The sequence below is a fragment of the Salmo salar genome, chromosome 01 (assembly GCF_965601325.2).
Source record: "Salmo salar chromosome 01, fSalSal1, whole genome shotgun sequence".
Lineage (NCBI taxonomy): Eukaryota > Metazoa > Chordata > Actinopteri > Salmoniformes > Salmonidae > Salmo > Salmo salar.
This window is the reverse complement of record NC_138291.1, coordinates 61,940,490-61,958,484: the sequence shown is the minus strand read 5'-3', so window position 1 is coordinate 61,958,484 and position 17,995 is coordinate 61,940,490. Positions and strand designations below refer to the sequence as shown.

Here is a 17,995-nt window from a genome sequence, read left to right as displayed (position 1 = left end):
TAAGCCCTTAATGTATTTTCCCTCGCAACAGCAGGGCACTTTGACATCCAAATCACTACTAAAATTACCTAGAAAAAAAGCATGGGGAAAGTGACTCAACAAACTTAGTTGAACTGCACTTGTGCATATTCCATTCTATTCATCCTTGGGTGCAGAGGGCACTCTATTGTGTATATGCTATGCCGTGAAACACAAGCCTTGACACAGAGAAAAACACTACCAATACATTTACCAGAACATTAATAGTACAAACAGTACACTGTGCAGATTAAAGGCACATTAATTAGGACCATTAAATGTAATGTTTCCCATCAATGAGTCCTAAAATGTGATTAAAGGCTAATTCAACAATAATAGGCCTACGCAGGGTGTTTGTTGTTAAATGGTGTATGGGTCAAGGAAGCTAACGACTACACTAGATCCATGAATACTAATAGCTAGCTTTAGTACAGATTAGCTGTGTAATAAAATAACGCCTTACGGAACATTGACCCCTTTATAGACTTAGTGAAAACAGATTAAAAGACTAACAACTATTTTAACGGGGACGCACACAAACAAACTTTTTCCACTAGTGGCACTACTACTACCAACTTTTTCAGTTCATGGCACCAGCACGATTTTGTCGCACCAATTTTTCACAATAATGTCCTGACCTGTGTCCTTTATTAATGTACCTTTATTCCATAAGGAACCAGGCTAATAATGACCATCTTTTAAATTTGCCTGGCAAGGGCATGCAAATTTAAAAGACGGTCATTATTAGCCAACTAAAAGCTACCAGTGCCAACTAAAAGCTACTGGCCTGAATGAAAAGAACACTGATGATGTGCATATCATTTAAATGTTTTCTTTCATTTGTGGGCCGAGCAAGTAGCCTATAATGACCTACCCTCCATTACATTTTACCTTGACAGTATGATATTTACATTGCGCAAAGGTTTTATTTATTCAAAGAATCAATCTCAAAAGAGATATTACTGTTAGCGTTTTTGAACGGTCACTCTACAGTTTGTAGGGCCCTATAAAATCAGTGTTATCTTTTGATTAATTCTGTTTTCTCTGTATAAAAAAAAATCCAGTTTTCCTTGTTTTTTTCAGGTTATCACTCTCAAAATCATACAGCGATAGAAAAAAAATGAAGTCCACAATAATGCTTAAACCACATCAGGAGAGCCCTTTTGAAATCTGGGAAAAATGAAAAAGATTTTGGGGGAGGGTGTAGTTGCCCTTTAATTCACTGGCACCCTAGCGACCAACTAAAAATTGGTGTCGCACCGTCAAGTTAAAGGGTTGCAAATGCGAGTGTTTTGGTTGCAGTTTTGAGCCCTGCACACACACAGAAAACACAGTCTCTGACCTCTTCTTGCCGTGGAGACGTCCTCGTGTGCTGTCCGTGTGTCTGTCCCTCCTGTTGGTTGTGTCGGTTTCAGGAAGTCTTCAGAAAGGACAAAGAGCAGGGAAACAGCTCAAGGCTGACAGTTCTTCTAGGTAAGGAGAAACCACCATGGTAAATATTGGCTTCAGCCAGGCATGTATCTGGGCCATGGAGGGCTGCCTCTTAACAGAACTGGCATTCAATGCAAACAAACACACAAAAACACCCACATGGAAGTTTATGAAAGAGAGAGTCAGGGAGAGAGGGAGGGAGAGCATTGGGTTAGCATTTGTTTACCTCTAGCCCACCTAAGCCAGGAATATCATGACTGACTAGATCAAAGTACTGTGTACTAGAATGTGTTTTCTCGATCCTCTCCTTTATCTAGCACTGCACTTACACAACTGATTCAACTAATCGCCAAGGTCTAGAACCCAAATATCTACTGTCTGGTAGTCTTAGAGGGAGGCTGCTGTACTGCGTGCAGACACAAGGCACACACACAAACAGATCAGGTAAGTTAGGGGAATGAGTGGATTTCCGAAAAAGACAAACAAAGGGAAAGATGGTGAAGGGCTGAAGACTTTTGTTAAGCTACGGGATGGGAGAGCGTGATGTGTGTGAGCGCAAACTGGTTTGAGTTGCTTCAGCCTGAATATTTCCCAGGTGATCATGTGAAACGTCTAGGGGATTCATCAGTGCTCTACCATGCGACTCCTCCCTTTTGTGTGTGTGTGTGTGTGTGTGTGTGTGTGTGTGTGTGTGTGTGTGTGTGTGTGTGTGTGTGAGTGAGAGAGAGAGAGATGGGGAGAAGAAAAAAAAGAGGGAGATGGGGAGAGAGAGAGAGAAAACAACAGTAAGGTAGAGTGACAGTACAGAGGGTGGCTCCTTTGTTCTCCACCACCCAGAATCTCCTTTTAATGTTTCATGGAGCTCAGAGAGATCGCAGCCATCTCCTCTGTGGAGGGGAGAACAGAGCAAAAGGACTGACACACACACTTGTTCATCTAAAACCACAAAGGCCACACAAACAAATCTCACACAAGACCAAAGTTAACAGGAATTCATTGACAAACACACACGGTCACATGCTGAGTATGAGCGGTATGTCAGAGTCCCCCAGTAGAAGCTGTGCTCCTGCCTCCAGCTCAAACAAACCCTGGCTAGCAGAGCTGGCTGCTCACCATGATCAACACAGAGGACTGTGGCTATGGCCTATTCTAACTCACAGCCTCCAACTACCACTTAAAAGAAGAACGAACAACCTCACTGGTTTCAGAGTCTGACCCTCTTCCTACCTCCTCTTTCTTCCTCATGATGAGGCCCATTCTTCTTCCCTCCCCATCACTAAATAACCCCTCCTTTTTGCTTTTCTCAACCCCTCTCACAACCCCCCTCTCCTCCTCAGTCTCCTCCATTCCCCAGGAATGAGGCAAAGGAGTTTATTACCTATTCAGCCATAAGGCCACTAATTGATTGGCTAACGGGAGTTCCCTGTTCCTCTATCAGTGTGCTACAGTGTACACTGTCAGCAGAATTGGCTGGATCAATTGCCCGACACCACAAGTAACGCACAACTTCAGTATGCTCCGTCTCTCACACACACACACTCAGCACACACACACACACAGACACACAAAGAGCACATCCCTGCAGACAAACAGCAGGGTGCCTCACAAAGCCAGACTCAAAGAGCATGGGAAGAGTGTTTTCATCGACTTGCCAGGATCGCACCCACCCACCCGCGCACAACCAGTGGCCTTTCCGAGGGGGAATGGGAGTTGGCTGTATATCGATGGGGCCGCCTGCTTAGCGCAGCAGGAAAGCATGGAGGGACCACAGGATGCTGCCAGAGCTCAATGCAAAGTGGCAGCGGCAGAGATTAGAAAATTAGAATATTTATTGGGCCTTGTTCAGAGAAAGAGCAATGGCAGAAATGTCCATAAAAGCTGAAACATGTAACTTTTTGGGTGACCCTACCAAATTCACATAGAAATGGGAGTTATAGAACTGTCATTCTCATTAAAAGCAAATCTAAGAAGTGGTGGATATGTTCGAGGTGCGCTATTTCTATGCTTTACATTCTTAAGTTTTGTTTTTCCATCTTTTACTTTCGGTTTTGTACATAAGCTTCATTATGCTGAAAATATATTTTGGGTTATTGAAAATATATTTTAGCGGTTTAGTACAATGACTCTACACTTGCTTGTTTTGTCACAAACTGAATTTAGGCGAAATATTAGAATTTTAGCAACCAGGAAATGGCAGAACGATTTCTACATACTGTACCTTTAAAGATGTAGCCGTCACTGACATTTTATTAGACCGAGCGCTCTTTCCAACTTACTATACGGGCCTGTTGGTGCTGGCTCATAGGAGAGCAGGGGAGTCAACACAACAGAGATGTCAATCAAACCTTGGCGCAGAGAGAGGGAGGGAGAGCGAGCGCGACACACACACACAGAGACATCTTAATTACCCTCTACATGCACACACACACCATCACACAGTAGGAGTATGACAGACAGGGGGGGAGACGGGGAGGGCGTGAGCAAGAGAGAGCGGAGATCACTGCAAGATGGCGCCGACAGAGATGGTCCCCTCGCTTTTAGTCCTTAGGAAACAATTTAGTATTTTTTTTTTTTATGTATTATTTCTTACATTGTTAGCCCAGGAAATCTTGTCTCATTACATACAGCCGGGAAGAACTATTGGATATAAGAGCGATGTCAACTTACCAACATTACGACCAGGAATACGACAATACGACTTTCCCAAAGCGGATCCTGTGTTTGGACCACCACCCAGGAAAATGGATCAAATCCCAGAAGCCGACCCAAAACAATGGCGCCACAGAAGGGACAGACGGAGCGGCCTTCTGGTCAGGCTCCGTAGATGTGCACATCGCCCACCACTCCTGAGTATACTACTTGCCAACGTCCAGTCTCTTGACAACAAGGTAGAAAAGATTTGAGCAAGGGTTGCCTTCCTAAGAGACATCAGAGATTGTAACATTCCGTTTCACGGAAACATGGCTCTATCGGGATATATATATATTTTTGTACCTTTCTTTAACTAGGCAAGTCAGTTACGAACAAATTCTTATTTACCACGACGGCCTAGGAAAAGTGGGTTAACTGCCTTGTTCAGGGGCAGAACAACATATTTTTACCTTGTTAGCTCGGGGATTCGATCTTGCAACCTTTCGGTTACTAGTCTGATGCTCTAACCACTAGGCTACCCTGCCGCCCCATATGTTGTCGGAATCGGTTCAGCCACCAGGCTTCTCCATGAATCGCGCCGAAGGAGATAAACACCTCTCTGAAGAGGAAGGGAGGGAAAGTATGCTTCATGATTAAGGGCTCTTGGTGTAATCATAACAACATACAGGAACTCAAGTCCTTCTGCTCACCCGACCTAGAATTCCTTACAATCAAACCTCCCAAGAGAATTCTCGTCAGTTATCGTCACAGCTATGTACATTCCCCCTCAAGCAGACACCAAGACGTCCCTCAAGAAACTTCACTGGCCTCGATCTACAACATCGATCTATACGATGACTCTGTGAGTGAGTTTATAAGGAAGTGCATTGGAGATGTTGTACCCACTGTGACTATTAAAACCTACCCTAACCAGAAACCGTGGATGGATGAAGGCATTCACGCAAAACTGAAACAGCGAACCACCGCATTTAACCATGGAAAGAGGTCTGGGAATATGGCTGAATATGAACAGTATAGTTATTCACCTCCGCAAGGCAATCAAACAAGCAAAATGCCGGTACAGGGACAAGGTGGAGTTGCAATTCAATGGCTCAGACACGAGACTTATGTGGCAGGGTCTACAGGAAATCACGGACTACAAAAAGAAAACCAGCCACGTCACAGACACCGATGTCACACTAACACAGTGCCACCGTCACGGCCCACTAACAAGGACTGTGCCCACCCCCTCTCCATGGCCGACGTGATAAAACATTTAAACATGTTAACCCTCGCAAGCCTGCTGGCCCAGATGGCATCCCTAGCCACGTCCTCAGAGCACACGCAGACCAGCTGGCTGGTGTGTTTATGGACATACTCAACCACTCCCTATCCCAGTCTGCTGTCCCCACATGCTTCAAGAGGGCCACCATTGTTCCTGTACCCAAGAAAACGAAGATAACTGAACTAAATGACTACTGCCCCGTAGCACTCACTTCTGTCATCATGAAGTGCTTTGAGAGACTAGTCAAGGATCATATCACCTCTACCTTACCTGAAACCCTAGACGCAATTCAGTTTGCATACCGCCTCAATAGATCCACAGACGATGCAATTGCCATCACACTGCACACTGTCCTATCCCATCTGGACAAGAGGAATACCTATGTAAGAATGCTGTTTATTGACTACAGCTCAGCATTCAACACCATAGTACCCTCCAAGCTCATCATCAAGCTGGAGGCCCTGGATCTCAACCCCGCACTGTGCAATTGGGTCCTGGACTTCCTGATGGGCCGCCCCCCAGGTGGTGAAGGTAGGAAACAGCTCCACATCATTGACCCTCAACACTGGGGCCCCACAAGGGTGTGTGCTCAGCCCCCTCCTGTACTCCCTGTTCACCCACGACCGCATGGCCATGCACGCCTCCAACTCAATCCTCAAGTTTGCAGACGACACAACAGTAGTGGGCTTGATTATCAACAACGATGAGACAACCTACAGGGAGGAGGTGAGGGCACTCGGTGTGTGGTGTCAGGAAAACAACCTCTCACTCAAATGTCAACAAAACAAAGGAGATGATCGTGGACTTCAGGAAACAGCAGAGGGAGCAACCCACTATCCACATCGAAGGAACAGCAGCGGAGAAGGTGGAAAGTTAAGTTCCTCGGCTTTCACATCACATACAAACTGAAATGGTCCACCCACACATAGTGTCAACCTCAGGAGGCTGAAGAAATTTTACAGATGCACAATCGAGAGCATCCGGTCAGGCTGTATCACAGCCTGGCACGGGAACTGCACCGCCCACAACCGCAGAGCTCTCCAGAGGGTGGTGCGGTCTGCACAACGCATTACCAGAGGCAAACTACCTGCCTTCCATGACACCTACAGCACCCAATGTCACAGGAAGGCTAAAAAGATCATCAAGGACAACAACCACCTGAGCCACTATCTGTTCACCCCGCTACCATCCAGAAGGCGAGGTCAGTACAGGTGCATCAGAGCTGGGACCGAGAGACTGAAAAATAGCTTCTATCTCAAGGCCATCAGACTGTTAAACAGCCATCACTAACACAGAGAGGCTGCTGCCTACATAGAGACTCATATCACTGGCCACTTTAATAAATGGATCACTAATCACTTTAAACAATGCCACTTTAATGTTGACATGTCTTACATGTATATACTGTATTTTATACCATCTATTGCACCTTGCCTATGCCGCTTGGCCATCGCTCATCCATATATTTATATGTACATATTCTCATTCACCCCTTTAGATTTGTGTGTATTTGGTAGTAGTTGGAGAATTACTAGATTACTTGTTAGATATTACTGCACTGTCGGAACTAGAAGCACAAGCATTTCGCTACACTCGCATTTACATCTGCTAACCAATGTGATGTGATAGCTGGTGATGGGGAAAGAAAAGAGGGAGAAAGCTATAGTAGGGGGGAGGGGAGTGAGAAAGAGATGCGAGACAGGAACAGTGGGAGAGAAGGAGTGGGCGAGAGAGAGAGTTCAATTCTATCCATTTTCTAAAGACTATGGGCCGACATGTCTACAGTCTGGTGTTGTTGGCTAAAAGCCCTGTATTAGTAGCCTGGTCTGGGAGGGAATAGGAGCAAAACATGTAGCACTGTGGACTGGTGGAGTTTTGTATTTGTGTATCCATTCTATCAAATAGACGAGTTCCCCCTAAAGACCGTGCCACTAGTCCAGCTGCACTACAAATCTTCTGAGGGAGCGCTAAACCACACGTCCCTGAGTTAGCACTCTACAAAAATAGTCTCACTGTTACAAAACATCCTGTTCTACTAGCCAAGCCCAATAAGAATATAGGCCGACTAACTCCACATTTCAAATGGGGAATTAGGCAACGGTGAAATACTGGATGGCTGGAGCTGAATAGGTTGAACGGTATCAAATACATCAAACACATGGTTTCCATGTGTTTGATGCCGTTCCAGCCGTTAATTTGAGCTGTCCTCCCCTCAGCAGCCTCAACTGGTCAAATGACGTCTTTAGGCATGTTCCCATTTGTTATTTATTGAGGGTAGTTGTAAATAGAGCATCATAGGCTAGATGGGAAAAAAGGGGGAAGGGGGGGGGCTCATTCAACTGCGGTGCAACCTGTTTTGTTCAGATGTTATGCCTTCGCTGAGACTTTTACATTTGTTGAGTCTTTGACTCAAGACAGAATAGAAAGGAGGGGCAGAAGGTAGAATGAGGGAGATAGGCAATGATGACAAAGAGGGAGCATTACAAGAACAGAGCAGAAAAGAGGGAAACCCATCGGTCATAAATGAGGAATAGTAAAAGAGGATGTGTGCTTGCCAAATTAAAGCACAAAGACAGACGTTGAAAAAAGAAACTACTTGAGTCACTTTCTTGCTAGGCTGCTCTGGAAGTGCCTCAGAGCGGTACGTTTACACATTACGCACAGCCAATTAAAACAGCTGGACACCAATTGAGGCAATCCTGGTTTAAATGGCTCGGCTCTGGGGGGCGAAACAACTGTATTCTGCCTTAACCTCCTACCTCCAGGTTACATAGGTCATTTAAAAAAAACTTATGTGGTGTATGTGTATCAGATGTGCCGGAGGATAGAGTAGGATTGGTTTAGATGCCGTTTTAGCTTCAGAGAGGATAGATGCCGTTTTAGCTTCAGAGAGGATAGCTTGTGCTGCTGCACTGTCCCTGTGAGTGACTGGTCTGTCTATAGCAGAGAGGCAGTATGATGAAGACGGGGGCTCAGGGCTTTAATGGCAGCCCCAACACCTGTGGAAGGAGCTGCCAGCCCTCAACATGTCTATTCAATTATAGAGGAGAGAGGGAGAGAACAAAGGAGAGAGAGAGACGACACAGAGGAGAGACCCAGAGCTAGATGTTCTGGCAGGCATCTGTAACCTCACTCGCCACAAGGATACAGAAACCCACTCCGACAGAGGCACAGACAAATATCAACAACTTACTGTATGCAGCAGATACACACACACTTATCCAGCCTATTTCCACTCTGTTGTCTTAATATGCTCTCATCATTACACCCTTGCTTCCACAACGTCACCAGACCTCTCAACAATGGGTGACCTCTGAACTCCTGACACCAGGGCCATCCTTTATTGACTGTCGTCAGTCCATCCCCTCCCCCTATACATCCCCAATGCTTCATTATCTCATGACCCCACCCCTTCTATACATCCCCCATGGTCCCTCTTCTTAAACGCCAAACCTGACACCCATACAACATCCCCAATTACATCCCGTTCTCCCTCACACACACACCACTCTAGCACTGGCTCAAACACTAGCACACACACGTACAGACACCTCGTCAGTACAGACACCTCGTCAAGGCATTTATCGAATTTTCAAAGAAAATGTACTCCCATCCTCCTCGCAAGTATTTATAGCCACATGTGGGAACATTCAATTAGGCCCAGCATTTGTGATTCTGAGTTACTTACTGAGAAAAAGACGAGCAAACCTGTGAGTCTGCTCATATAGAGGACGTGAGAGAGGAAAGGCCATGATAGCAGTAGTGAACCATGGGGTGGACAGAGAGATAGTGAGAAAAGAAAGAGAGACCACTAATGGCAGCTCCTTCACAGCCAGGCTCAATTCATTCAACCCCCCCCAGAGAACGCAGCTCATCGATCCACAGGAAAGTTAACTTCTCCTCTCTCATGGCTACAGTCCATTAAACCACATGGACTACTGGCTCCTACAGCTGAAGAAGCCCTTCAACGACCACTTCAACGCACAAACAGAGTCTGTTAAAGAGCATTCATAAGTGCCATTTTAAATGCATTCTCTTCAGTTGCTACCGACTAGGAATATCTTCATGCTCTTCTGTTTTGGCGCACACATCCACAGGGGTCCCAAGGCATTGACTGAAATCCCTTAAGAAGCAGCACTACTAATCAATGGAGTAGTGCTGAGGGGCAGGGTGGTTCTGTGGTATTTAGTGACTACAGAGGAAGGGCCAGTGTCCAGAGGAAGGTACCCTCGGGAGGCTTCCTGTGTCAACACTGAGGGGTCAGAGGGCACAGCCCTGGCCGAGAGCAAGAGTGCACATCAAAGACAGGGATAACAACCATCCACACACAACTCACTTAGAACACGGTCAACACACACAGGCCTAGTGTTATTTCCACCGTTCACTAAATTAGACCCTAATGCTGATATTAGGGGGGGAAAAAAAACAAGTCAATTCAATCAATCAATGATTAAAACAAGAACCCTTATTTCCTCAAACACACAGTAGCAGCAATAATTATCAATGGTAAAGCAGAAGACACTAGCAGTTCCATCATATCCTAACAAGCATCCTGGAGTGTTCTCCAAATTATACTAATCCCAAAACCCCTTGAAACAACATGAGATAAAAAATAATAATATTAAAAATCCAAAAACCACAGGGCATGACAGTCTCATTTTCCCCTCTCACTCGGAGACAAAGGTACTCTTGAAGCAATTCTAAAAACGAGGGCATCGCTATTGTGGCGTGTGTGTAGCTGAATGACAATGACAACGCTGGAGGATAGAGTCGGTGAGGGGTGGAATTTCACCCCCCCTTTTTGAAACAGCGGTCTGTCTGAGGACCTGAGTACAGCTGTAGCAGAGAGACTAGTGATCTGATGAACACGGACATGACAGTCAGCCACACACATCGCATTTGATAAAAGCACATCCGCTATCATTCAGCAAGATGAGGTGAGCCGTGCAGGCCTATATCCGGCTTGTTATAGCATGAGCACGCACACATGGTTCATACATGCAATGATAACATGAGCTCGCAACTCACAATACCATGGTTTTTCCCATCTCCCTGCAGAGGCTCAAGCACGCACATGCACAGCACACACTAAGCACACGCACAGAGCACAGTAAGTTAGTCGCTAGAGCCAGGTCCTCTGGCAGCAGAGGTCATTTAGAGGAAAGATGACAGGGATCGGAGGGAGGGATAAATAATGATGGAAGGCACATCTGTTTGGCGACAGCGACATGGCCACTCAGGTGGAGCATTCAGCAGCTCTTGAGAAACCTGCCACTTCACACAGCCTCTGGCCCAACACACAGTCACACAGGGCTATAAATCTTTGATGAACGATCACACACACACACACCTCTAGATCCCAGAATAGATGCAGGCAACCTTCACCTATCATAAACAGAGATGGGCGTGACAAAAACGACTAATTTGGAGGCTTTGATCATTAAAAGATGACTTAGTCAAAACAAAAACAGAACAGACGCCCTCTGAGGAAAATATGTTCTGTTGCTGTATTATGGAGGTTTCTATTCCACATGCAATACTGTGCAAATGTCCTACATACAACTCAATAAGACAAGGAAGGGCTGCTTTTATTTTTTATTTAACCTATATTTAACTAGGCAAGTCAGTTAAGAACAAAATTGGGCCAACTGAGCTCCGCCCTATTGGACTCCCAATCACGGCCAGTTGTGAAACAGCCTGGAATCGAACCAGGGTCTGTAGTGACGCCTCTAGCACTGAGATGCAGTGCCTTAGCCTAGTGCGCCACTTGGGAGCCCAAACCAATCCCACGTCTCTGCTGTGCTGACCTCAACTGGTCAACATTTCAATGGGAGGAAAAGACATAATGCTGACTCGCAGCTTTTTACTATAAATTGAGCATTGTTTGAGCCCTCACAGGGATGGGCTAGCTAGTCCCTTTGCAATTACCTTGACCTATTGAAAGCCTTACCCCCTCCTGCACAGTGTGGTTAATCTGACTTTTACCTCTCTGGGATAATCTGTCCTTATATGCACCGCCCCTAGGTCAGCCCAAGGACACCAGCTCACTGGCTTAACACACATCACAGAGAGGGGAAGTGGCTATTCTGGCTACCATCAGACACAGGCTGGAAGGACCATACGCTGATATCTAAAGCACTGGAATTATCAGTGACCGACCCTGTGGAGAGATCCAGAATCAGAAATCACCTTGATTCTTATGTTTTATTTTACCTTTATTTTGCCTGATTAGTCTCACTGAGATTAAAAGTCAATTTTGCAAGCGAGACCTGGCCAATAAAGGAACCCAGAAAGTTTCAAATAAGGCTGTGACAGGTCCTGGAAATTATTATGACCGTCATCGGTCGGACAAACGGCCGCGGTCACCGTTCCAATCGTTTGAATAGCAAAAAAATATAAAAACTCCTCTGCTGCTGACTGCATGGAGGAGGGTGTTGCCTGGGACTTGTTTGCAACAATACCTTGCTTGTTTCAGCAAGGAGAAAGTTTCATCAGTCAGCGGTCTGTACAACCCCCCCCCCCCCCCAAAACAGTTATGACAGTTTATTATCTTCTTCATCCATAATTGTCGGTTACATGAGTATACAGTAATTGTGCCAGCCCTAGTTTCAAACCTTTACAACATAAGACAAAAAGCACTACAGTAGAATTCTCTTTTTTAAATAAAAAATTCAACAGGCAATTTTCCATCATAGATTTTACCCTAGTTTCAAAATAATTTAAGGACATCTTTTGATTTTGTTGTTGCGTATTGTGTACTTGTTTGAAATGTTTACTGCATTGTTAGGAGCTAGTAACGTAAAGCATTTCGCTGCACCTGCTATAACACCCGCTAAACTGTGTATAAAACCAATAAACTTTGATTAGATTAGATTTCAAGTCCTTTTGTAGCTCGTTCCAAGTAGAGGGGGCAGAGTAGTGGAACGTTTAACTAGCTCTGTACGGGCCTTAGGCACCGTCAAGGAGATACAGTCCTGTCCTGTGAGTGTGGGAGCATCGTGTGAGTGATTCTGAAGTGAGCGATTCTGAAGTGAGAGATTAGGAAGTCTCAAACATCTTGATGTTAGCACGGGCCGTTCCTGATCACTGCCAATTTCAGACAGGCCTGCAGGCACGGGACTGGCCCAGTTGTCTCTGTTAGTCTGGCACATCCTGTGTCTGCATGTGTAATGGGTTGCCTAGCTAGCCTGAGTGAGTGTGATGATAATCCAGTGGCATGCCAAGATTGAGGAGGGATTTGGCTGTATGGATGACATGCAGGAGACAGAAGACACAAGGAAGGCCTCCCTCTCGCTCTAGTGAAGCCATGAGGCTGCAGTCGGAGTGTACTGTAGGCCTGAGATATGGATGGGGGAGGATGGCAAGAAGGATATGGGGATGGAAAAAGGGGAGGATGAGGCTTGCTCCAAATCCTCCCCAGGGTTGCTTTCCCCCAGTGACTATATGTATTTAATAATGACCAAACAAGGCCTTCCCGATTTACTAGGGAGATTAGTGATAATCTCGGTTAATGCGTCGACAGAAAGAAAAAATAGAGAGCGAGAAAGAGAAGCGTTTCTCAGATCTTCGGCAGTAGTGTTCCCGCTGCAGTCATTTAGCTGTGGTGCTGCACCACAGCAAAATCATTGCCACAACAGCAAAAGAATATGCAAAATGAACAAATATTTATGCCAAGGAGAACTTTGAAGACGCTGGAACAGTACACATTTACTTTTCCTCTGTAAATTAAACGAGTAGGCCTAATGAATAGAAAAATCAGACAAACCCATAGTAGAATAGTTTATCTATTTACCTAGTGGGCCTGTTGCGTGTTCTTTGCGAGAGAAATAATACCACAGGTAGAGAAATATCTCATGGATGATCAATGGAAACAGGATGCACTTGAGCTCTTCGAGTCTCATAGGAAAGGGTCTGAATACGTAAGTAAATAAGGTATGTTTATGTTTAATAAACTTGCAGACATTTCTAATAACTTGTTTTCACTTTATCATTATGGGGTATTGTGTGCAGATTGATGAGGAAAAACATTTATTTAATCAATTTTAATATAAGGCTGTAATGTAACAAAATGTGGAAAAAGTCAAGGGGTCTGAATACTTTCAGAATGCACTGCATGCAGTTCTACTACGTGGTATCTTTTTTTTTTTTTAAAGCAGCGTTAGAAAGGATTACCTGCACATACTGAGCAGCTCATGTTAAAGACAGAAGCGCGCTACATGGATGACCAATCCGAACGCATTGCTGCCAAAAAAAAACGCATTTTGATTTAAAAAAATTACGTTTACATTCAAATGGGTTACCTGTGAAGTAGTGACCCGCAACCTACACCTAATTTCCTGAAACTAGTCACATTCAAGTTACCAGTGCCATAGGTAATTCCCAGAATCAAATATAGGCTGCATAAATAGGCTACATTGATTTAGTAGGTTACGCAAACTTTTACCAGACACACTGGTTTACACTTTATATGGCCTGCGTATGGTCTAATTAACAAAAGTCTGAATTAATGTAATAATTAACAGCATTACCGAAAGAAATAAGCCTACCTTCTTTCACTTTGTGCAGGCTGTGAATTCTTCTACCGCGTTGTTGTCGTCCTAAACTGGGGGTTTCACTCGCGCAGCACCTGTTTCCACAATGGTGTTGTAGCCTATTCATTTTCATAACCTCTCTTTTTATTTCTATGGTTAGTCCTACTTTAGTCATTTTCGCCTGAGGTAGACTATCCAGGGGAAGTAAACTTGGCAACGTGTCATATTCTCACACGGAGAAAGGGAACATAAGCTCTGCGCATGGATCATGGGTTTTTAAAAAGTGTATTATCTTGATTTAAAATGTTCCCGACCAGCAATGTAATTGTTCTGAATCGCGAGACGACCTACAGGTTGAAAGAATGTTTCATTCCACCGCCAGCTGATTTCTTTTGCGGCTCACCGGCGGGGAAGCGTGGGTATCCGACCAAATGCAAGACTCGATTAATGATTAGCCCAATAGGGTAAATGCAGATAAGTTGAAGCATGGGGTTATCTATTTAGGCTTTATGCATTGCCCAATATGTAAAAACAATTTTTACTAATAATTTTACCAATATGTTATTTGGCTCATTTCTGAGAGGTGGAAATTATATTTTAGATGGTGTCAGCTTCCCAGACCGCCCTCCGCAACCTTCCCCCCCACAGCTACACATTTTTCCCGAGGGAACACTGTTCGGCAGCCAAACATGCACGCACGTATTGAAATGAATAACAAATTAAACTGTGTTGATTATGCAATAAAAGTCTTGTAAACCACAGCAATCAAATAGTTGTTAATAAAATAACCGCTTTAGAGAAAATGGGTCTGTGTGGAGCGAGGAGGGGGGGATGTTGGGAAATGGTAAATTAAGCTTTCCTTTGATGCGTTTAGCTCTCTGGAGGTGGTGGTACACGGCGGCCGCCTGCGGGGAGAGTGGGAGAGAAGATGTGATGCCTCGGTGTGAGATGCCTGTGTGTCTGTAAATTGTTTTAAAAGGGGGATTCTCAATGAAACAGTACATTAAATAAATGCAATTGGAATCACAAAATGAAACCAGGTACCCAGCATTTCACTGAGAATCCCCCTTAAAAGAACATAATAGAAAAATGTGAATCTCTCACAAACACACACCAGCAGCAGACAGGAAAGCCAAATGAGTCTCCGTGATCTTTGTCCAGGTAGAGATGGGAGCGGTGGTGCAGCGATCCCTGAGCACCTGTGTCTGGCTGCTTCCCCCCCACAGCTATAAGCAGACAGAGCTTTCCTCCAGCCAAGCGTGAGATTCGGGTCAAACACACAACGCCAGTCTCCAAAAAGAGACGAGGAGGCGGCGGCTCCCCACCGAGACGCCTCTGAACTGGAGAGAACATGTCAACTCATTGCTACATTAGATATCGGGCAGGCGCACATACACAGTACGCACACAGACGCACCTCTGAAATCAGTTCTTACTTTGGAAAACAGCGGATCAAATTGTTATTCTCCGGTCTTCCGTTCAAATTGATGAATGCATTCACTTAAACTGATGGCCTGTTATTTGGAGGGAAAGGAGCGGTCGGGGAGCAGCGAACCAGCCTTGTATAAACAAAAGAGCTCCACACTCAATACTCCTTATGCATGCGTGCTTCTTCTTCCTCCCTCTTAGTGCCTTGTGAAAATGGCTATTTTAGCCCCGTCGAATAGCTACAATATACACTCCAGCCTGGAGAAAAGTGCTGGCTGGCCTTCTTCTGGGCAGCTCTAACTCTGTCAGATCACATCAAAAGGAGAGGTGCTCCCCTTGAGGAAGAGCAGTACAGAGGACCCACCAGAGCACTCCTCATCTCCCAGTACTAGTGAACGCTGGATCCCTGATAACACACTGACTGCCTGACCTGCTTGACCTTCTGCTGCATCACACAACCCCAGAAGGACTGATAGGAACTGGGAGGAAGACAGAATACAGCATGACTGAGTGTGGACATACATTCTCAACTTTAGCCAGGGTGCATACAGACTGAGGGATGTAAAGGCTACCATTTGCTGTCAATTTTTCAGATAGCCTATGTGGTTATCGATAGGCCTGGGTCGATAGCAGTATCGCAATATTTTTTTCCATGGCAAAAATGAACACACGAATCAGACCAAACGCTTTGGTCCTTTAAAAACCTACTGTATGTGTGCTATAGCTCTGGAGGACAGCGTAATGATGTTTGTTTCCAACATTAGGGCAATTTTCCTTAAGTTCCATCTGTTTTGTTTCCTTTCCACGAAACTAACGAGTATCGCTATACCGGTATCGTCCCGGCCCTAGTTATGAAAAAGTTAAATGCTGAGAGGTTGGGTGCGTGCACAGTGAGAAAAGTTCTCCGAACACGTTGGATAGCACGTCACAGCATCTCAGAGAGACAGAGAACCCTGCCGAATCTCGTCACCCTGAGCCACCGAATTCATGGCTCTGAATGGAGAAACACAGACTGGGGCCTCGTCTCCCGTGTCTCATTAAAACGCTTTGCGTGTTCCCCAGCCAGCCGACGCATTAATGCCACTTCTCTACCCCTCTCTACAGAACATCTCCCTCTCCACCCATCTCTCCCTTCTCTCGCTCACTCATCCTCTCCACACGTCAAACCTCACACAGACCAGGCATGACGCTGATTTCAGAGTCCTCTGAGCCCCAAGATCAAAGCAAGGTAGTCAGGAGAGGAGGGGGATGGAGGGGGAGTCATTTCAGAGAATAACATTGTCCCTGTATGAGATGGAGGAGTAGTGAGGGAGAAAGTAGGATGCTGTTGTCAGTCTGGACAATAGTACCAGTTGAGAGTGGACCAAATGAAATGCATGGCGGTCCCCTGGGACAACAATTACAAATGGATATCCCAGGCCTGCACATGGAGAGGATCCTTTATTGCCTCCCGTGGGAGGACATGAGGCTTATTTCCCTGCCTTTATCAGTTCCTCTGGGGAACAAGGGATGAATCCTAATGATTCTGCAGATGGTTTAAATATGGAGTTTTAATTGCACGCACGCGCACACAAGTTAATAATATGATTTCAATTTCCTCTTTACAACCACTTCTTTATCTTTCTGTGCCACTTGAGTACACTCTGATTGGAAAGCGAGCCTAGTGACAGATAAGAGCCAATCACACAGATGGAGACAGCTGGGCAGCAGCATACCGTACCAGTCTTTTACATATTACATCCGTCACACCAATTGAGTCCTCATATTGAAACAGTGAGATGCTGTAGTTGTAGAAGGTAATTCCTATTGATGTCTACTCTACACCTGTGAGTAGGATTTATCTAGTCAAAAACAAAAATACGCATTACATTTCTCACAAAGTGAGTTTCTCAGACATCTTCCCATTGCCATTTCACCCTAACATTAACAATATGTATGTCAATCTTTCCTGGCTCAAAGCAGAGGAGAGATTGACTTCATCACTACTTGTTTTTGTAAGAAGTACTGGCATGTTGAATGCACCGACCTGTTTGTTTAAACTACTAGCACCCAGCTCGGACACCCATGCATACCCCACAAGACATGTCACCAGAGGTCTCTTCACAGTTCCCAAGTCCAGAACAGACTATGGGAGGTGCACAGTACTACATAGAGCCATGACTACATGGAACTCTATTCCACATCAGCTAACTAATGCAAACAGTATAATCAGATTTAAAAAACAGGTAAAGTACACCTTATGGAACAGTGGGGACTGTGAAGAGACAAACACAGACACATGCACCTGATAACACATGCACTCTACACACATGTACACATGGATTTTGTATTGTAGATATGTGGTAGTAGAGAAGTGGCCTGAGTGCAGAGACTTAATATGTTGTGAAAAAGTGTTTGAAATGTAATGTTTTTAATTGTATATAACTGCCTTAATGTTGCTGGACCCCAGGAAGAGTAGGGATCCGTAACAAATACCCTTAGTGTGCTCTTCCATAAAAAAATGTATACTCAGTGCTGAACCTATTTATAAAACCTGTTCCCCGGCAGTTTGAAGAGTCTCTCTTAAGCCCTTGGTGTGACTCAGAAGCTCACTCTGAATACAACTGCTGCATTTTTCATAGGGATGTGCACAGTTATTTGAATATTCAAACAGAAGTTCATATTCGAATACT

The 17,995-nt window shown here is 44.9% G+C and overlaps 1 protein-coding gene across 3 annotated transcripts in view; it reads right to left on the bottom strand.

Annotated features, from left to right (window-relative positions):
• Window positions 1-17,995, bottom strand: part of LOC106606834 (bifunctional heparan sulfate N-deacetylase/N-sulfotransferase 2) — a 199,447-nt gene that overhangs the window by 58,420 nt on the left and 123,032 nt on the right. Inside the window, exon 3 of one of the 3 annotated variants that reach the window (XM_082975735.1) lies at window positions 1,361-1,487. The exons of 1 other annotated variant lie outside the window; for it this stretch is intronic. The gene's annotated coding sequence lies outside the window, so the exon portion shown is untranslated. The remainder of the gene's footprint in view (window positions 1-1,360; window positions 1,488-17,995) is intronic. One more of the 3 variants, XM_082975730.1, reaches the window with a different exon arrangement.